Raw genomic sequence first — 18,208 nt, 5'->3', positions numbered from 1 at the left:
TAACTGGTATATGGGTTGGAAATGAAGGGGGTCCCTAACAAAGACTGATTTTCCTTAGAAAACTGTTTTGAATTTGGGGTAGTGGACAGGGTAGGGGCTAGTCCAGCAGCCAGAGCCACACTGATGGGGTGGCTGAGGAATAGCCTGTGTCAAACATGCAATTGGTCTCCCTTTATGATGTTTGCTACCTTTTGACCTTCATAAGCTGGGAGGCAAATGAAGTGGAAAGCTAAAGGACAAAATGCTTTCTACATTTTCATTAAAATTTTAAAATATATGTTTTACTAAATTTTTAACAGTGGAACTCAGTCCTAAACCAGACCAATTCCTGATTTGACAGAGATGATCATCCTCTAATTCTGTTTTACTAGGAGAGGAAATGGGAGCTTCCTCATGGGTGGAAAATATTATCTGGATTTTTCTAAGTCTTTTATGATAAAGTCTGGCTTAAAGTTAAAAAAAATAATACACATGCCAAGATGCAAGAAAATGCAACTAATAATTAAAAGAAACAATAAACAAAGTAGACCCTAACATAGTGCCGCAATGAATTAGCAGCAATAACTAAAATATTATCATTAACATGTTAAAGATAGAAAAAGATGGACAAGATGGGTGAAACCTATGGGGAATTTCAACATAACAAATCTACAAAAAAATCAATCAAATACACATTCTAGAATTAAAGTGTCTGAATTTAAGAACTCATTGGACAGATTTAACAACTGATACAAAAACAATTAGTGAGGGATGCCTGGGTGGCTCAGTTGGTGAAGCATCTGCCTTGGGTCAGGTCATGTCCCAGGGTCCTGGGATTGAGCCCCGTGTTGGGCTCCCTGCTCAGTGGGGAACCTGCTTCTCCTTCTCTCGTGCTATCTCTGTCACTATCTCTGTCTCTGTCTCTCTCTCTCAAATAAATAAATAAAAATCTTAAAAATAAAGTGAATTACAAGATGGAAAAGAAAAAATGGAAAGGAATACATAGGGTATAAAAATGTATGAGTCAGAGAAAATTTTGATTTTGCTAGGTAACTTATTACAACAAAATGCAGTGTCTTGAGGGCACCTGGGTGGCTCAGTTGTTAAGCGTCTGCCTTCGGCTCAGGTCATGATCCCAGGGTCCTGGGATCGAGTTCCCTGCTCCACGGGAAGCCTGCTTCTCCCTCTCCCACCCCCCCGCTTGTGTTCCTGCTCTCGCTATCTCTCTCTCTGTCAAATAAATAAAATCTTTAAAAAAAATGCAGTGTCTTGAAACAATGACCATTTATTATTTCTTTACAGTTCTATAGGTTAATTTTTCATAATTCTGTGGTTGACTAAATTGTTCCTTGGGTCTGGAAAGTCTTAACTGATCTGTCCTGGGCTAGAGTGCCTGCATCTGGAGTTACCTGGAGGGTCAGCAAGTAGGTAGATAATCTAGAACAGTTTTCATGTCTGGTATTTGTCAGGCTGTAGGGTTTTGGATGACTGATTGTTGACTAGGGCATCTCTCCTCTTCTTCCTGGCTTTTCCTTCTGAAGGAGGTTAGCTCTGATTAATTCATGTGATGGTTTCAAGGTTCTAAGAATGTGAGAGAGGACAAGTTCTAATGCTCAACTGCTTTTTAAGCATTTGTTTCTACCACAATTGCCCAGTGTCTCAAACCATTCAATTATCCAAGACAAGATTTAAGGAACAGAGAAGTAGGCTCAACCTCTTGATGGGAAGAGCAATAAATTCCCTTTGAAAAAGGATATGCCTACATGGATGAGGGAAAAAAAAAAATGAGGCCATTTTTACAATTTACTATGATCTGAAATTGAAATCTCAGAAGGGAAGACAGATGGGTTGAATCAAATGCAATATTTAATGAGTTAATATCTTAGAAATTTCCAAAACTATTAAAATTAGACCTCAAATCTTAGATTTAAAAAGACCAGAAAACCTCAAAGGAGAATAAATTTTAAAGTTAATTAAAGAAACCAGAACAAACATCTAAGAACACATTAAAATGTTGAAAAATAAAGATAAAGCTGTAATCTTGAAAGTAGCCAGAGAAGTAACAACAGGTTCCTCCAAAGAAACAATAGTAAGATATTGGCTAACTTCTGAACAAATATTGTGAAAGGCAGGAAATAATTCAGTAGTATCTTTATAATATTGACAAACAAGAATCTATCAGAAGTAGAATAAATTTTGCTAATGATATGGAGCAAGTAGAACACTTGGCATATTTGGTGGAAGTGCATCTTGGTAAAATCACTTTGGAAAGGCATTTGGCAATACCTTCAAAAGCTAACATGTAACTTTCCTGTAACCCAGCAGTTTCACTCCTAATTATAATATCCCTCCAAAAATGAGGGCATATGATCCCTAAGCTGTATGTACATATACAGAATGTTCATAGCAGCTTTCTTCCTTAATAGTTGCTTATTAGAAGCAAACTGAGAGGGCGCCTGGGTGGCTCAGCTGGTTAAGCGACTGCCTTCAGCTCAGGTCATGATCCTGGGGTCCTGGGATCGAGTCCCACATCTGGCTCCCTGCTCAGCAGGGGGTCTGCTTCTCCCTCTGACCCAACCCCCTCTCATGCTCTTTCTATCTTATTCTCTCTCTCAAATAAATAATAAATAAAATCTTAAAAAAAAAAAGAAGCAAACTGAGTATCAAAAGGATGGGTAGATATATTCTATTGCTTATACAATGGAGTATTAGTGTTGAGGTTTTAATATTCATATTTACTAATTTTATCCTGATTTTACCCTGAATTCCCACAAAGATTATCTGAACTATACATGAAATATCATTATTTACTTAAAGAGCAAATAATAGCTCTGTGGTTCCTCATATCCCCCTTCTTACTCCTGGGGTAGTAGTATAATGAAAGCCAGGTCAAATGTCATACACAAAAAACTTTGAAGTCTATATTATAAGCAAGAGATGGAGAAAAATTGATTTTCTCTGCTTTTATACAGGAGAAAATGGGAGATGACTCCCTCTCTTCTCCAAAAGGAGGGAGCAAAACCTTTGTTCTTTCCAGAGAGATGGAAAGGAAAGGATTCTAAGTTCTCACTACAGCCATTTGGAATATAAATAAAATCTCTCCAATGGCCAGAGAGTCCCTAAAGTCTTCAGATTTTACAACCTAGAGATGTCTCCAAAGTCTTGGACCTCTTTTTCTCTTGAGTAAACACATACCTCTGAAGTTAGGTAAATCTCTCTGGAATTTTCTCTCTCTATATATATATATTTGTAAATTTAATTCCCAGGACTTTTCCCAGCTCAGGATTACAAGTTTCCTGTAAAATTTATTCAGACAGCTCCTACTCTATGGAAACACTAACATATTTTCTCTACACTTCAATATAACACAGAAATATGAAAGAATAAACTATTTCTAAACTCAGCAACATGCACAAATCTCACAGATCTATGATGAGTAAAGAAACCAGAGAAAAAAGAGCCAAGAACTTTATGATTCTATTTGTATGAAATTCAAGAATTGGCAGAACTAATTTATGGTGATAAAAAAATCAGAGTAATGACCTTCTCAGTAATTTCTGCCCTCCAGCTTTGGAAGGTGAGAGTCTCTGTATGCTGCTAAGAAAGACTTCTGGCTTTCACACATCATTTAAATAGATTATTGATCATCTCAGCCTTGAATTGTTCTCCTACCCCCACAATGTATCAATAGCACTTAGCAACAGACATTCAATTTTATACTTCCTAAAATTACTATTTCCTCTGTACTTTTCAAATGCTTGAGATGGAGTACCAGCCAAAGTATTCTCTTACACCAGTATCCTTTTCCAGTTTATGACCAGTGTAAATTCTAACAATTGCTCTATCGCAGCATGACAAAGCCTGTTCTAGTCCTGTTCTTCAAACTGCTTAATTAATTGTGTCTGTCATTCTTTAGTTTTTAAGAAGTACTTCAAATTGGTCAATTACATGTTTGTTACTTTAAAAAAAATTTAGAGAAAAAAGAAGATGTGGTAATGTGATTGAAAGGTTTTTGTTTTCTTTTTCGTTGTTTTTGAGCAATAAAATCTAATTTTCAACATGTAAACTCATCATTATATAATGCATATGAGTTCATGAGTTTAAATTTTTTGATTACAATTTTGCGTGGCACAAGCTTTTGGTTACAAAGAATGTTTCACTGTATTTGTTAGACATTCCTTTGTTTTGATGTTATCATGAAATCAAATTGCTGTCCCAGTTGCAGTATGGTAAACTACTCTGTTTTGGTGATTACTTTTCCTCTCTCCTAACTGATTACAAGCCAAATTATAAAATGCTGGAAGCATTCAAGCTTAAGCCAGTTTTTAACTTTAAAGCATGAGAAGCCTGTGGTAAGGATTTAATGAATTTACTTTTTTTTTTTTCCTTTGTATTTTATACTAGCAGTTGAAGCCTGTGGCAGTTCCTGTTTGTTAGGGTGAGTTTAACACCAGACCTGACATTATAATACAACATTTATAATTGAGGTTCATTTACAAATCTCAAGTATTGCTATAGACTTTCTTATTGTCAGAACTGAGTTAAAAAAAAACAAAAACAAAAACAAAAAGTATAATACTCTTGTAAATGTGATAAAAATGATTCTAATTATTTCACTAATAAAAAAGAATTAAGAGATACAACATGTAACTATAAAAGTATATTAATGCTTTTATATTTTTCTTTATATGTAATAAAAAATGTAGTCATTAAGCAGAAGATAACATCATCACAGGATTTTTTTTAAAGATTTTATTTATTTATTTGACAGAGAGATACACAGTGAGAGAGGGAGCACAAGCAGGGGGAGTGGGGGAGGGAGAAGCAGGCTTCCCGCTGAGCAGGAAGCCTGATGCGGGGCTTGATCCTAGGACCCTGGGATCATGACCTTAGCCGAAGGCAGACACTTAATGACTGAGCCACCCAGGCGCCCCACAGGATTTTTTATTTTATTTTATTTTTTAATTTGGGCATTTGTGGCACCATAACATGGTGGTTAAGAAGTCTTTGGAGTCAGACGATCTGCGTTCACATCTTAGGTTTTCTATTTGCAATCACTGTGACCTTGGGCTAATTATCTCCTTTAGACCTTAGCTTCATATTTGTAAAATAAGAGATATTAGGAGTTATTAATAGGAATAATAATGCTGATTTCACAGAGTTGCTGTAAAATTTCAGTGAGCTAATGTACATAAAAGCACTTACCAAAATGACCAGAACTTAATTTTACATAAAGAAAACCAAAACCCAAACCAAAAAAAAAGCAAAACTCCTGAAAGCTCTGAAGAGAAAATTAAACAGTTGTGGTAGATTGCAAAAAATGGTTTTAAATGGCTTTAAACAGTCTTTCTTTCCTGTACACCTGGTCTTTCCCATGTGACTATAATACCTTTTCATTCTGACTTTGGCCATGTGACCGACTTTGGCCATTCAGATGCTGGCAAGAGTGATTCCATACTTAAGAAGTCTTGGTTTTACTTTCTTATGCCTCTGCCTTTGCCATGTGGATATACCTGGGCTAGCTTTATGGAGGAGAAAAGACACATAGAACAGAGCCAAACTGCTCCCACTGCTTCATTGTAGCTGAGCTTATAGTGTTAAAAGATAAACTGAGGCATAATAAAAAAAATTAAGAATTTCTCTGAGCATTTATCAATTTGAACTGGATAGCACCAAACCAGAATGGTTAAGAGTGCTCCAAGGACAGGAGCTTCAGGAGAGACTGTCATAGAGAAAAGGCAGAAGCCAAGTAAAGAAATTATTGATTGGTTATATTTAAAGCCTAGTTGGCTGTTTGTGATCAGTTGTCCTTAGGTTTTGATTTCTTAACCTTGAGGCATTTACAGGCTTAGGTTTTGGTTTGCTTACGTAGGCAGTCACAGCATTATAGACACTTCAGACTACTAATGGCCTCCTTATTTAATTAATTTCACAACAGCCAGACAGCTTTTAGACATGTGAGCAAGCTCAGCCAACATCTGCAGAGCTACCTATTCGACACCTTGCTAATTCTACACACATGAGCAGTAAGTACTCATTGTGTATCGTTGAGTTGTTTGGGGTTTGTTTGTTTTGGTTGTTGGTCCTGTCTACTTTTTCTGGGAAACAGATTTATGATGTTTGTCATTATGATAGTGTGATATTGCTATTTATAATAAGAATAGACTGAGAAATAAGAAAGACCAAGTATATATAATAATAAATACATACTTGATCTTTGTCTCCATTTGTGGCAGAGCTCCTAAAAACCCTTGGAATTTCCTAAGTGATAAGGACATTTGTGGTATCTCTTGTTTTCACATTGGTCTTTCACCCCAGTTCCTGACACAGTGTCCCTGAAACTTGTAATTGGGTGATAGGGGTGTCTTGTTCTAATGAGGTGACTCTGGGTGGTCTCCTGGATGACAGCTTGTCCCTGGAAAGACCAAGTCATGGTTAGAAGCTTGAAATTTTCAGCCTTCCGTTCTCTTGAGAAGAGAGAAGGGCTAAAAATAGAGTTAATGGGCTGTCTTGCCTACATGACACCATAAAACCCCAAAAGTACACAGTTCAGAGAGCTTCTGGGTTGGCAAACACATGGCGGTATTAGGAGAGTGGGGCACCTGGAGAGGGCATGGAAGCTCCAAGCCCCTTCCCACATATCTTGCCCTATGCATCTCTTTCATCTGGCTATTCATCTTCATCATTTATCATATCCTTTAATAAACTGGTAAACATCAGTAAGTGTTTTTCTGAGTTTTGTGAGCTGCTCCAGCAAATTAACCAAACTTGAGGAGGGGGTCATTGTAATTGCCCATCTATAGCTGGTTGGTCAGAAGAAACTGGGTTTGTAACTGGCAAGTGAAGTGAGGGATAGAAGCAGTCTTGTGGGACTGAGCCCTCAACCTGTGGGATCTGAGAGTATCTCCTGGTAGGTAGTGTCAGAATTGAGTTAAAGTGTAGGACATACAGCTGGAGTGGCAGAGAATTGCTTGGTCGGGGGGCAGGGGGATACAGTAACAACAACTTTTAACACATTTGGTGACCAGAAGTGAAGTGTTCTCTGTGAAGGTAAAGGAGACACTCAGAGAAGAAAGACATAGTAGGATTTTTTCCCCTACACAGGAAAGTAGAAAACCTGAGGTTTCCTTCTCAAATAAAATATAACCTAAATATCTCAATGAAAGAAGCAAGTTTTAGCTTGGACAGTGATATTCTTGGGTTTATTTGCTAGATTGTCTTCAGATATTTCCTCACTGGACTCCAGTATGAATTTAAGTGTTGACTGAGTGAACATGATAAACTGCCTACCCTTTATTTTCAGAGTTAGCAAGCTAATCATTTAGAAATACATAAAATTGCATACATATAGTACAATAATAATAAGTGCATCTCCAACTATAATTGGATTTTCTCAAGAAATAGAAATACATCCATATAAAGAGAGAGTAACTTAGAGTTTACAGAGCATTTTTATTTATTTTTGTTATCTCATTACTTATGGATTTTTGTTCCAGCACCAATACCAACTAATTTTAATATCATCCAAAAATTATATGTAATACACTAGAAAATTAATTAGCAAATATGTTAAATAACACCAAGAGTAAGATTGATTACAAAAACCATTACTCAATATATCCCAACTAGTAGATTTAAATCACTGTAGTTCATTTTTAAACATGAATGCCTCATTATTAGGTATAAATAAAATTTGAAAAAGTGAATTGTAAGATCAATTTTTGGACAGCTGAATAAGAAGTTCTTAAAGAGCAAATAACTGGAGATGCCAGTGGATATGCAGGTCTGGAACTAAGGATGGAGTTAAAGATATAGGTATGTTGGTTTATGTAAATCTTAAGGTGAAGGAGATCGACTATGGAATAGAATAAAAAAGGAATAAAATATAGAGTTCTAAAACACAAAGACACTTAAGAAGCAAAATGAGACAGAAGAGTCAGGGAATGAAACTGGTACTTAATAGTCCAAGAATGAGAAGAACCACAGTAAGTTGGAAGAGATCATTAGGGCAATTGATACCCTAACTTCACACATCCACAGAGTTCAGCTGAAATTAGAAACGAGAAGTGAACCCATGTTTAGCAGTCCCAGTAGTGACTTCAATGAGACCATATTTGATGTGGAAAATGTGGATCTAACAGCAAGATGAAGGAATGGTAGGGCAAAAACAAATGGAAACTGCTTGAGAATCATGGATATGAAGAAATATAGTAAAATAGATGAGCGCTAGAGTATAAAAGTATTACGGAAGGACTTGTGTTTGTTGTGTGGGGATGAAAGACAGCTCATCAGCTTTCTATGATATAGAGAACAATTAGGGAAGTCTTAGTGAAGATAGAGAAAAAAAGGAATTAATTGTGGGCAAGATTTTCCTGAAGAGATGAGATGGGATGAAATGATAATGCTCAGGAGGAAGCTTTAGATAGGAACCCAAGATACAAGGGCAAATCCCCTGCTTCCTTTATAAAAGAAGAAAGTAAAGATGAATGCAGATAGAGATAAATATAGATGATGAGGTAAGACGTAAAAGGGATTAATGTCCAATAGGCACAATTTCTCCAGGTAACACGACACAGGTCATCAGCAGAGGGGAGCTAGAGCTAGGGCTAGTCCTAAGGCTAGAGTTAGGGTCGAGGTTAGAGCTAGGGCTGAGGTAGGGCCAATTTGCGCTCCCCGCACAGCCTACAGGAGAGAGAAAGAGAGGGAACTGAGGAGGGAACAGATTGGAAGAGGAACAGAGAGAGGTTGGAATTAGAATGTAGAGAAAATTGGGGAAGGTTTGGCATTGGTTTTAGGGGAAGTAGAGGGATAGCCAGGTATTGCTGAATACCTCTGATGTCTCATTTAAATTTGAATCATAATTAAGGTAATCATTAGAAGATCATATGTGTATGTCATTTTTAAAATTAAATAATTGTCCTCCATTATTACTAATCTTATTTTGTATTATCATTATCATTATTATTATTATTATTTCAACTGTAAAAATGAAAATCTGGAAGTTTATATTTGATTGCATTCTAGATAATCTTATAAGATAATATAAAAGTAGTTTTAAAAATTGGGAATGAGTCACAGAATTTAACCAGAAAACAGAAAATAATCAGCTGGTATGTAGGCAGCATTAAGGAACATATTCATCACAATAAAAAAATAAATTTCTGGATAGATTTTTGACATGTGACATACAGAGATATAGATTTCATTCTATTTTAGAATGCATTCCGAATCTATGAGTAAATATTTCCCAACTACAAATGATAAAAATGAACACAAATGATGGCATACAATATATTACACTTTGTTTATACATTGTAAATTATGAAAGTGTGAATTAAAATTTATACGCATAGTATATATTTAAAGACTAAAATTTTCTTTTAAGTGGCTTCTATTCCAAATTTATAGCTCTTATTTAAGGAGTAACAAAGTCCTATGGAAGTGTTGTTAAGTAAGAAAAAATATTACTTTCCTTCAAGTAATGAGGGGCCAAGTCAGAATGCAAAAATATCTGTTTAAGCAAAACAGCAAACATCTTTGTATTTGGCAACATAAACTACCCTAATCATAGCACAAAATGTTTTCATTTTACCTCATACTAACACAATAATTAAAGCATTCTGAATTGTTATGTTTACAAAAATCTATGTGTTTTTGAATTCATTGTGGAAATGAGTCCATGATGGTTTGCCTCTAATATAATGTATTCATTAGTTTGGTTTCCAACTTTTATCCAGAGTTATAAAATTTCAACTAATCAGAAAAAAAGCATAAACATCCATCCAAATGATGTTCTTAATTATTTTTGTTTACACGGAGAGATTCTGGGTGGGATGTTGGCCGATCACATTGATTTGTAAATGGTAGAATTCTTCGTTTATTAGTTTGTGGCATCCTACTCACATGGGTCACTAGGTCTTAAAGCAAAGTCTTTCTTTAAAGAGTTATAGGAGGAAAAAAAAAAAAACCTGATGAACAAGGAAGGTCCAAACTTTAAAGTCAGTTATTTTGTCAGGTGCATTGTCAAATCATTCAAATTAAATGCAAAGTTTTGCTCCAGAGACAAACATGGAAATGTTTTCCTATCATATCTCTTCTTCATATGTTTGTGTGGAGGATTCATGGGATAAGGCATTAATGCACTTGAACGAGAGAAGAAAAAAAACAAATCTTGAAAAAAAAAAAGACAGACAAAGATGATTCCCAAAGTTAAAATTGCAAAGCCAATGAAGAAACCGAGGAAGGGTTTATGGGAACATAGGCTGCAGTCAGATTGGAAAGCTGAGACAATACTGTGACTCACTTAACTATTAATTCTCAAAAAGAGAGCCTGAAAATTTCTGTCAGGCAGAACTGTGACTGAGTGAGGTGGAGTCTTAGTCTGGAACTTGCAAGCACTTATTAGCATGCATTCAAGGAAATAAATATCTCAAGGAACTTCCCTCAGTAGGCCCAGAGGCCAAAGTAGGCAGGCTTCAGAAGCTACTTTCTTGTGTTCATTTCATGCTTCAGTCAGGCAGCCACTTACTAGGCAGCCTCTGTGTTCAGAGCGCAGCAATAGAGTAACTGTTAATGCGGCCATGCGGGTTTTGGCCCTACTGCCACTCATCCATGTGGCTGTAACCTCAATCAGAGACACAACCGCGATTCCCATTGCGTGTGTGATCATAGGATGACTCCTGGCAAATTGGATGAAAAGAAAAAAAAAAAAAGGTTTTGCTTTGCATTCAATTTGCTATGGTTATAGAGACTCAATCATTGTATCTTTTATGATTTGTTAAAAGGATTCAAGGTGTAAGGGCTATTGTGGCAGAAGGCATATAGTATTCATAAGGCACCATATAGGGAAATATAGAGGCGCAAGAGTCCAACCAGCTTGCTTGATCTCTACCCTACATCACTTTCGACATGTCGAGTGTCTCTGTCCTGGTGTCTCTTCCTTGTGAGAAAACACAAAAGGCAATGAATAACCCATTATCCACATAATAAATTTTAGACTTAGTTTTTGTCTGTGAAAATGAAAAGATATCTTTGGAGCCAATTTTAGAAGTCACAGGTTCCAAGTTCTGTTGTCACTTACTATCTGAACTTGGGCAAGTCATTTAACCTCTCGGGGCTCGAGTTACTACGTCTATGAAATTGAAATAATAATAGCTAACTCACAGAGTGCTGTGGGTCAAACGCAATACTGTAAATGAATAGGTTTTGGAAACTGAAAAGTATACTACAGTTTAAAGTATTATAACTGACCATAGTTTCTCTTTTCTGGCACAACAGGTAAGTAGAACTGGATTTTTTTTTTTTTTTTCTATGCCTTCTTTTCGTAAGTCAAGATAGAGTTTATCCATGGAAGGCATTGTCATTAGGTGCCTAGACTGGAGATGGGTACAGTAATCTTCATGACTTAAATGGATCCGTTTCAGTCTTTAAATAGAACGTCCATGGAGAGAGAGGTTATTGACTTCACAATGTCTAATGGGCTTTTACTTATATTTGAATTGGGAAATTGTTTGAGATGTAAAGCATGGTGTTAAACTCTGAATATCAGTATCATTCTTTTTTCTAGCCTAAATTTTGAAACTTGAAGGTGGACTGAGACATGTCCATATAAGATCTTTGACAATTTGCGTTTGTTTTTTGTTTGTTTGTTTTTTAATAACAAGGACAAAAACATTTAACAAGAGAATATCCACAGACATTCCAACCCCACCACCAACATTCCTTACCCTCTTAAGGCAAATCTGTCTTTGCCTGAAGAAATGATCTTCTTCTCTCTCGCTCTCAGTGAAGAATTGTGCAACTGACAGATCTGTTTCTGAGAGTCTGATTCATGAGAAGAGATATTGAAAGGGAGAAAGAGGGATGGGGAAGAAAAAGAAGAGAAGAACAGAGAACAGAGAGGGACAACTGGAGAGGGAGGAATGGTTGATCTGTACTTCAAGGGTGAAATGGACTTTGGAAAAAGGACAAGATAGACATAAAAGGAGGGCAGGAAGAGAAAGAGAAGTCCTCAAAAATTCGTTTTTTTTTACAAAGCTTTGGATTGGTTGCTGAGAATGAGAAATAAAATTAAATAAAATTAAAATTAAAGTTTTGGGGAAAAGTAGGTACTACCAATATATGGAAAGGCTAAGAAATAAGAATAGAGGATCTATGGTATCTATCACTATGCCTTATGAGTAGAGATTTGATTTTACTTGCATTTATTGATTTTTATTTCTTGGGCTATATGCCTTAGCACAAAGATGATATATTATATTACCCCAGATATATTCATTTGACATTTTTGTGTTTAATGAATATCGTTCAAACTATATCAACAGAAAATCTGTATGTCAAAGGGTGTTTCTTAACTATGTAGTCAGTTGTAATTTATAATGGGATGCAAGTATGTTTTATACAGGCTTACTTCATAGGAGTTTACATTCTTATGTTGTTTGTTTCCTCACCAGTAATTTCACACTAAATGAACAAAAAATGCCTCGTCAAAATTAACTGAATAAAATTGTATTCTATTTTTTAGAAAATATGTTTTATCTAAACTTACCTATTTTATCTAAAGTTGTATCTAAAACGTGTGCTGTGTATAATTTTATTAGATACTATTAATTGTTCCTACTCTGCAAGGACCACTATCTGTTGCATTAAATGAAAGGGAAATTTGATTTGATTAGGCTAGGAAAGTGACCACATTTTGAAATTTCTTTTCCACTATTTAATGTTTATTTAGCACCTATGGTATGCACAAGTACTGTCCATCCAATACTTTTAAATCATTTTGATGAACACTAATGGTCTCTTAATTGAATTGAAACTGGGATTTAGCCACAGGACATTAGTATAGACAAAATTCTTTCAGGCTGAAAAGTAAAGTCTTATAACTGAGAATGCCTTTAATATAATTACTTCTCTTTATTTTCCGAGTAATTCTTGAAAGTTATTGCATCAATCATACTGTAAGTGAAATATACAGAATTGCTTTTAGCTCTGAAATACAGGTTGGCCTACAGCGCCAATATTTTGCTGATGCCACCAGTTCAAAGCACAGTATTTATATTCAATTAAATCTGGGAAAAAATTTGTTGTTTAAGCTGTGCTGGGGACCAGAGCTAAAAGTGACCGGTAATATCAATACTATAGGAAAATTTTGTTTCTGATGATGATGAATTGACATAATGACTTTTTGTTTCTTGGATGAGTAGGTAGACAGATCATTGGTTGGTAAAGGTAAACAGCATTTTCTAGTCAATATTATGTGATTTACACCTTGTTGGGAAAAATACATATCATTTTTGTGTAAATATTTACTGTCTTGAAATTAAGGCCAGTTGAAAACTGTATTTTCATACCAGAACAATATCTAAGCTATTTCTCAATAAGATAAATGAGTAGCTTATAGACAGTTTGCTCTAAGATACTAAGAAAAATGATCCTCCAAGGACTTTGATACTAGGGAAGTTTAGAGGGTAAATTTAACCTTGACTATTATTTGAGCCTTCTTGTGGAACAGTGAACTTGATTTTACTGACTTGTAAAAGCTCACCTCATTGTTTCTAAACAGAGTTTTCCATCTTAATGGGTTATTAATATTCTCAGTGCTGTTTTCTCAGACACAAAACTGGTGTGAACACAGTGTAAAATGGATACTATGCAGTTAACAGTCACAAAACTACTGCAGGTGAAAGAAGCTATCTGGAACACTATTCTTCTATTTTCTGAGATATATAGGACTTTATTGTTCTACTAGTGTTAAGTACTTTCCATCCTTCCTCACAAGAAGGCCTTTTTGCTTTATGTGGTAAGAAGGAAATGAAGTGACTATTGCAACAAATGTGGGATAGAACTAGTAAAAGCAGAAAGCATGGTTTGTATTAAGAACAAAACACTATAAATTCCATTCATGTGTGTTATCTGAAAAAGGCAATTTTATAAGCTGTAAAAATCAGGATATAAGTATAAAAATATGACTTGGTAATATGAGAATGCTTTGAACTGGATTTTCTTTATCACTGGTTTGAGTACTTGCCCTCTGAGCCCACTTTTGGGATCTATAATGCTATGTGGAAATAGGAATGACTGTACAACTCATGATTAAAGAAAATCTTTTCCAGGAGTGTTGAAGCTCAACTTTTTCCTTTTTTTCGTATTGTTCATGTTCTATCAGTAAAATGACTTAATGATTATTGTATACAATAATTACCATAAAAATATTTTGGTTGGTATTCTACTTTTAATGTGCTTTAATTAGGAGATTATATTAAGAATGTGTGGGTTACAAAAAGGCATTTCCTCCCTCTGGTTTTGAATTTGTGTTCTCTGCCCACGTAGAACCTTGTGCTTCTCTGTCTGTTCCCAAATTTCTAGCACATTGAATCTCTCCTCTTATCTCTTTCTCTTTGAACCTTCTCGCTCCATAAAGTGGTTGTATTTTTCCTTTCTCATTTCTTGCCTTTGTTCTGATATTGTCTGACACAATATTCTCACCATCCTTCATTTCCTAATCTCTACTGCATCCTGATACCTGAAAGTCTACACGTGAAGATCGTCAGTAATCTTCTTCCCAACCCAAAAGCCTTCTTCAATCTTGGAAATTTTGACCAGTTGATCATGTCTCTTTGCTTAAGAGTCTTTTGTTTCATTATATCTGTGACACTACATTTTCCTGGTTTTCCAAATTCTCTCATTCTTTCTTTCCTGAAAGTAATTTTCTACACCCCCCTCAAAGATATTCTTAGAGAATTACTTATTTTGACCTCTGGCCTTGAGGTCTATTATGTAAGGGGTTGCAAGGTCTTCATTACTTACTGAGTATTTGAACTTTAATGTTTTACTGTCACTTCAAACTCAACACCCTAGAAAACAATTAACAGGATTTTTTGTCGAACTAATTCCTGATTCACTTTCTGCTATTTCTCTTAGCACCCCAGCACTATCACTGGTATCTCACCTACTCCCACATCACCTAACTACCATGCCTTGTTTATGTTAGTTACTTTTAAAACAATGCCGATTTATCTTGTCGTTCAGGCTCCTATTGCCTCAACTCTAAAGAAGTCTTTTATCAGTCTTGCTTCAATCACATGACATAAAATATGTAAAAGTAACTTTGTCAAATAACAACTTTATAGTGAAATCCAGTGGTTACTATGACTACTACCACCACCACTGCCACCATGCTTTACCTCTCCCTATTCAAATATGTCCTGTATGTAAACCTAATTAATTTCCTGAAGATAGTAACAATACAGAATAATGCCAGCTTCAAATTTCAGTGTCTCCCCATTTCTTACAATAATTCCTAGAACTGGTATTTAAGATTCCCCATAATAAAACTCCAGTGTGCTTCTCTTACACATGCTCTTTCCTGGCAAAATGCGTGTGTATGCATTGTATGCCCAATTTGCCATCTTTGTTACCCTCCCTGTTACAAAATAGTAATTCTATTATTTTCCATGACTTTATCCTTCCATGCATGTTGCCAGATTCTTTTATCACCCAGATAAAGTCCCACCTCTTTCTGTACTTACTCTCTGAAGTAAAGAGTTGGTACTTATTGCATACGACATAATATTGTTAATGCTTTCTATGAGTTTGTTTTGAATAGCACCTTGATTTTAAGGTCCTTGAAGCAAATAAAAATTTTTAAAAATTATTTTATCTCACCATGATGTCCTTGAACAGTTGATTTTCTGAAAATATTAGTTCACTGTTAGTTAATGTGTTATTTTCAAGAACTAATGCCCTACTTTCAGATACTATAGAAAATAGTATAAGAATGTTTATATATTCATTCTAAAACTGTAACCTACTCATTTAATTAGTATTTTCTTAAAATTTGTTTGGATAATAAGTAGTGTAAAATATTACTACAAGATTATTTTATTTTATATAGTAGAAATATTACTCTGCCAATATATTTCTTTACTATAATTAAGAGTTTCATGAAGGAGATGAAAAAACAATCCATAGCTTGTAAACTGAAAGAAATAACCAGAATTTTAAAAACCTGTCATGATTTCCTGATTTACCTGGACTGAATGATAGAAAGGGACTGAAATGTTTTAGCCAACTGACCATGGCGCTGTAGTTAATTATTATTGGGGGTGGGAATGCTCTTGGAACACTAGTCAGCACTCTTAACAGAAGCATGACATTGACTGGGCAGGGGAATGTGGGTGGACTGGGACAAATCTATTTCCATTATTAGAAAAAATAGCTTAAAGCACTGACTCCAGTGATGGAGGCTCACTGAGATTATTCAAGGATATGACAGACAGAATACTAATTTTTGTTATTTAGATTTTTTTGTAACAAAATTTTGTATTTCTGGAAAGTACTACTTCTTTGAAGCACTATCTGTACAACATTGTGGAGAAGATCTGTATTTTTGATATTTCCCTCAGAATAAAATTTATTAGTGGCTATATAAGAATTTTACCTTAAATGAAAAGATTAGTAGTAATTGTATCTGTCATGTACTATTACCAGTGCTTAATTTATTTTAGTTTATTTAATGCTGACCATAATCCTATAAACTCTAATAAAAAATGAATGGATTGCATTTTGTTTCACACTTCCCTGATGTCACCATTAAATTAAAAAAAAAATTAAAATACTATTCGTATTTGCTTTTATAGTTTTATAGTTTTTATTCTGGAAATCACTATAGAATAGTTTATACCATTTTTATTCTGGCAATCACTATAGAATATAACACAATCAAACAGAAACAAAAGAAAACCAAAAAATCTTGTCCCTAAAAGGAAGTGTGCAAAATATTCTTTTAAATAATTTGGCCTTGAATGAATCCGGTCTTCCTGGTGTTTGGCAAAGTACAGAAAACATTCATCTTTGGAAATAAGAACAAGGTAGAGAGTCCCAAGGACAGATTGGTTATGGAATCTTTTGCAAGTCAGCATTACAAGTTCCCCTGTAGAGAGCACATGTGTCATGGAAGAAACAAGCTGTTTACAGTTCCAAATTTTAGAAAAGTTCTACCTTACTATCTTCCTAATTTAATAAGCTATAGACATATAAAAACACCACAAAGAAATTTATATAGAGGTGGGGAGGTAGAAGTGGGGAAATGAAAAATATCTAAAAAAGATTGTACTTTTGCAGTTTGAAATAATAGATTTGTATGATAATCTTCTGATTTGTAAATTCTATTTAAAAATTATACAAATCCAGGGCACCTGGGTGGCTCAATCGGTTACATGTCTGCCTTTGGCTCAGACCATGATCCCAGGGTCCTGGGATCGAGCCCTGCATTGGGCTCCCTGCTCTGCAGGAAGCCTGCTTCTCCCTCTCCCACTCCCCCTGCTTGTGTTCCCTCTCTCTCTGTCTCTCTCTGTCTGTCAAATAAATAAATAAAATCTTAAAACAAATAAAAAAATAAAAATTATACAAATCTGAAGACCATGTATTGTGTGGAGTGATAGAGTCTTATTTCATAGTGATTGATACCAATAATCTATATGCATTGATGGATTTTTAGGGATATTAATGATATATGCTGTACTTTCATATATAGCATTAATCTGTTTTCACAAAATTCCATATTGAAAATAATGAATTAGTAGTCTTTGAAGTTTCCTAATATCCTGTTATATGGAGATTGCAAATATTGTAGTTAATATAATTTTTAAGGATTCAAAAGTTAGGAGAATATGGAGGATTGATTTCATTCTGGATCTGAGCTGTCCAACAGGAGATCCACTAGACACGTGTCTATATCATCTTTTAATTAATTAAAAGTAAATAAAACTAAACATTCTGTTATTCATTTGTACTGGCCTCCTTTGAATTGTCAATACCCATATCTGGCTAGTAGCTGTTGCATTGGACAGTGCAGATATCAGACACACTTCATTGCGGAAGGTTCTATTGGAGAGTGATGTTCTAAAGTTATATTCTTCAAAATGTAAATTTTATGCTTTGTTGAATGTAAAATATTCTGAGAACTCAAATATTTACATGTAATGTATAATATAAATTCAGCATAAATATTTGTTTACAATATAATAAACCTATCAGTATGCTCTCATTTTATGCTAATAATTTAGTCCATTTTTAGAAGATTTTGTATAGCTCAAGATAAAGATCCTAACTTTTCTATATCATAATATCTTAAATATATACATGCTACATTTTTCCGATCATGCAATAACACAAAATAACTAAGCTTTATTTAACATTATATTCTATATTTGGAATTAATCACCCATTT

General features: G+C 34.8%; 1 pseudogene; it reads right to left on the bottom strand.

The window, feature by feature from the left end:
* Positions 1–10,633, bottom strand: part of LOC113926628 — a 52,763-nt pseudogene extending 42,130 nt beyond the window's left edge.
* Positions 10,634–18,208: the final 7,575 nt, after the last annotated feature.

The sequence above is a fragment of the Zalophus californianus genome, chromosome 4 (genome assembly GCF_009762305.2).
Source record: "Zalophus californianus isolate mZalCal1 chromosome 4, mZalCal1.pri.v2, whole genome shotgun sequence".
Lineage (NCBI taxonomy): Eukaryota > Metazoa > Chordata > Mammalia > Carnivora > Otariidae > Zalophus > Zalophus californianus.
The sequence above is the reverse complement of the archived record's forward strand: the minus strand, read 5'-3'. Positions and strand labels throughout refer to the sequence as shown.